The sequence below is a fragment of the Capra hircus genome, chromosome 10 (genome assembly GCF_001704415.2).
Source record: "Capra hircus breed San Clemente chromosome 10, ASM170441v1, whole genome shotgun sequence".
Classification (NCBI taxonomy): Eukaryota; Metazoa; Chordata; class Mammalia; order Artiodactyla; family Bovidae; genus Capra; species Capra hircus.
This window is the reverse complement of record NC_030817.1, coordinates 31,833,780-31,838,096: the sequence shown is the minus strand read 5'-3', so window position 1 is coordinate 31,838,096 and position 4,317 is coordinate 31,833,780. Positions and strand designations below refer to the sequence as shown.

Genomic DNA, 4,317 nt, shown 5'->3' with positions numbered 1-4,317 from the left:
GGTCATCACAGAGCACCGAGGTGAGTGCAGAGTGTATGGTCTAGCAGGTTCCCGCTAGTTATCTATTTTACACAAGGTAGGGTATATATGTCGGTCCCAATCTCCCAATTCATCCCACCCTCCGTCTCCCCTCCCTCACCCCCTCCCCCGACACGTCCACACATTCGTTCTCTATGTCTGCATCTCTATTCCTGCCCTGCAAATAGTTTCATCTATACCATTTTTCCAGATTCCACATACGTGTGTTAATATTTGATATTTGTTTTTCTGACTTACTCCACTCTGTATAACAGTCTCTAGGTTCATCCATGTCTCTACAAATCACCTACAAGTTCGTGCTTTTTATGACTGAATAATACTCCATTGTTTATATGCTCCACATCTTTATCCATCCGTCTGTTGATGGACATTTAGGTTGCTTCCATGTCCTGGCTATTGTAAATATTGTTTCAGTGAGCATTGGGGTGCATGTGTCTTTTTGAATTACAGTTTCCTTTAGGATGTGTGTGCGTTGGTGGAATAGTGGTGAGCATAGCTGCCTTCCAAGCAATTGACCTGGGTTCAATTCCCAGCCAACGCAGTGACTCTCCTTTTGGAGAAGGAAATGGCAACCCACTCCAGTATGCTTGCCTGGAGAATCCCATGCACAGAGGAGCTTGGTGGGCTACAGTTCACGGGTCGCAAAGAGTCAGACACAATTGAGCGACTTCACTTCCACTTTAGGATATATGCCCAGCAATGGGATGGCTGAGCCATATGGTAGGGCCTTAAATCTTGGTCTGCCCTCTAGGGCCTGCCTCCCCTGGGTGCACAGCCATACCCAGTTGAGGCTGCTTCCCCTGTACCCCTTTTTGGAAGTCATATACCAGTCCCCTTGCAGCTCCACCACAGATGGGCAGGGAAGAATGTGCAGGATACCCAGTCTTTCATCCTTGCCAGTCCCAAGGACTCTTTCCTGCTCCTTCCCAATCCCCAGTAGTCTCCCCATGCTCTTTCAAGAACATTCTCTCTCTTCTCTCTTTCTTTCTGGACACCCAGCACCATCTTATTAATGGACTTGAAGTTTTGTGAAAAATAGGAAAAGTTTTTGGTGTTTGTGCTTTCTACACTACAAAGATTCCTAGGCTGGACTTCCAGTAGGTCTAAGTAATATCAAATCTGGAAGAGAAACAATTCAGGGGGAGAAGCATAAATAAATATTTCACCTAATTAAGCTACTGCCATTTCTATCAGTATCTGAAGGTCCTCTTCCTACTTCCCTAATAAACTTTAAGTATGTATACAAAGTTGTCAAAATAAAAAGAAATGGAAATCAACCCAAATACTTGGTTCAAACCCATCTGTGTCCTCCGGGAAACCTGGAATCTAACAGAAAACTCTGCAGCACATCCGGGACCTTTTTTGTCAATGATCATGTTAATTAAATACTACGACAGAGGCTGGGCTTCCCTGGTGGCTCAGATGGTAAAGAATCCGCCTGCAATGCTGGAGACGTGGGTTTGATCCCTGGGTCAGGAGGATCCCCTGGAGAAGGGAATGGCTACCCACTTTAGTATTCTTGCCTGGAGAATCCCATGGGCAGAGGAGTCTGGCAAGCTATAGTCCAAGGGGTTGCAAAGAATCAGACACGACTGAACAACACACACACAACAGAGACTGGTCTGGGAGTAGGACTCCATGTGACTAAGATAATTAAATTGAGGAAAATACAAACTGAGCTGAAGCAAAGTGGTTTGATTTCCTGTATGAGTCATCCAGAGTGATGATTTGCCTATTTCAGAGATGAGATTAAATAACTCAGAAAATTTAGTAACATCGAAATTCAACACCACCAATTTTCTCTCTGCAGCCCGCCCACGTAGTCTCCTGAGACTTCCTAGTGTTCTAGAAATGAATACATCCTGCATGTGAGGCAGCCAGGCTCAAGTTGAACAAAAGAAGTTGTGTTTGATTTGTACAGTAAAACCACAATTAGCTGAAGTGCTTGGAGAATAGAATATTGGAGAATAGAATATCATGGCTATTTCAGGGTTAACTGAAGGAAGTTTTAGAAAATACTAGCGGAGGCTTCCCTTGTGGCTCAGTGATACAGAATCTGATTTTCAGTTCACAAGAGATGGGTTCAGTCCCTGGTCCTAGAGGAGTCCACGTGCCATGGAGCAAGTAAGCCCCTGTACCGCAAACCACAGCTACTGAAGCCCTAGAGCCTGTGCTTTGCAACAACAGAAGCCACCGCAGTGAGAAGCTCACGCACCACAACTAGAGTAGCCCCTGCTCGCCTCAACTAGAGACAAGCCCTGTCCCAGAATGAAGAGACGCAGCACAGCCAAAACTAAATAAATACATAAAACTACTTTTTTAAAAAGAACTGATTTGTTAAAAAAAAAAGAAAAAGAAAATGATAGTGAATTCTCTTTCTCTCTCCCTCTCTGTCTCTCATGACTTTATATAAACAGCTGGAGAATATAAAATCATTTGACCCAGTGAGCCACTTCCCTTCCTCAGTAAGCAGAGCATGATGACTTTTTCAAATTCCTTTTCATTTTAAGAAATTTAATATTATATATGCTATATAATATGTCAAGGAATTTCATAAAATTAACAATAATTCTAAATCTCACATGGCCTCTGAGTTGTGTCCCAGTGCACCCAGGCCAGCAGGACTGGCCTGGCCCTGCTGCTGCCTCGGTCTCTCTGCAGAGCCAAGAACATCACCTGGAGAGGAGTATTGAGAGAAAATGGGGTTCGTGCCTCCAACTCCACAGAAATTCTGTTGCACAGTCATCTACTCATTCACACCAGATATTTACTTGCCCTGGGATCATTTTTTGAAATGTTCAAATCTGCGTATCAAGGTTCCTTTGTAGTTTCTTTGAAAACTACCAAAAAATTTATCCAATTTTTTGGATAATTCCTTGAGAATTCTAATTTCTTGAGCTCCATTTAACTGGAGTTTTCCAGCATCCCAGGCCTCTCTGTTCTCTCCATGTAGCAGCACTTTACTTTGTAGAACAAGATCAAAGGGGAAGTTCCCCAAGTTGTGATCAGAAGGAAGTCCTAAGAAGAGCCACGCATTGGTTTCAGTGAAAAAGAACAATGCATTCTTTGGTTCTGGAATCACTCAATCAACGTCTGTTGGCATATCTGCCGCCTGGTATCTGAGGTAGCTTCTAGTTTACAATAAGACTTAAGTTGGGATCATTGTTATTTCTATTTCACTTTTTCTCATGGACATTGCTTTGTGAGTCTGTGTGTGTGTGTTTAATCTGAGCCCCTGAGCAGTACTGAGGCCAGCACTGATGCAGAGGCGGGGCCAGCTGCTGGAAGACAGAGCAAAGTTGCCAACCATCCATCCCTGACACAAGTGGGCCTGGTGCTCTTCTGGGCCTTTGCAGTGAGCTCTGCTGACTTTACACAGAAACTGAGAAAAGCAGAGCCAATCACTGATGTCCTCCAGTCTGCTCAACCGGCACCACTTCCCTTATCTGGTTGGTACTCATCTTCCGGGACTTCCCAGGTGGCCCTAGTGTTAAAGAACCCACTTTCCAGTGCAGAAGACATAAGAGACATGGATTCGATCCCTGGGTCGGGAAGATCCCCTGGAGGAGGGCGTGATAATTCACTCCAGTATTCTTGCCTGGAGAGTCCCATGGACAGAGGACCCTGGTGAGCTACAATCCATGGGGTCGCAAAGAGTCAGACACTACTGAAGCGACTTAGACTGCACAACACCCATCTCCTGGTTTCCCTGGGGCCTCCTCCCTCAGGGCTGTCATTCCTTAGCACTGCACCTCATTACCCTCAACCATTCCCATGCCCCAGCCACTCAAAATAAATGTTTTCCTCCCCCTTTCTTAGGGAGCCTGCTCTTGGCTAGTTATCCTATGGGATAGGGTTTGCCAAGGTTCAGTTCAGTTCAGTTCAGTTGCTCAGTCATGTCCAACTCTTTGCAACCCCATTAACAGCAGTATGCCAGGCTTCCCTGTCCATCTCCAACTCCCGGAGTTTACTCAAACTCATGTCCATTGAATCAGTGATGCCATCCAACCATCTCATCCTCTGTCATCCCCTTCTCCTCCTGCCTTCAATCTTTCCCAGCATCAGGGTCTTTTCAAATGAGTCAGTTCTTCACAAGGGGTGGCCAAAGTAATGGAGTTTCAGCTTCAGCATCAGTCCTTCCATGAATATTCAGGACTGATTTCCTTTAGGATGAACTGGTTGGATCTCCTTGCTGTCCAATGGAGTCTCAAGAGGCTTCTCAAACACCACAGTTCAAAAGCATCAATTCTTCGGTGCTTGGCTTTCTTTATAGTACAA

General features: G+C 45.0%; 1 non-coding gene across 1 annotated transcript; it reads left to right on the top strand.

The window, feature by feature from the left end:
* TRNAG-UCC lies at positions 509-580 on the top strand. Its single transcript has one exon. It is a non-coding gene; the product is annotated as a tRNA-Gly (tRNA).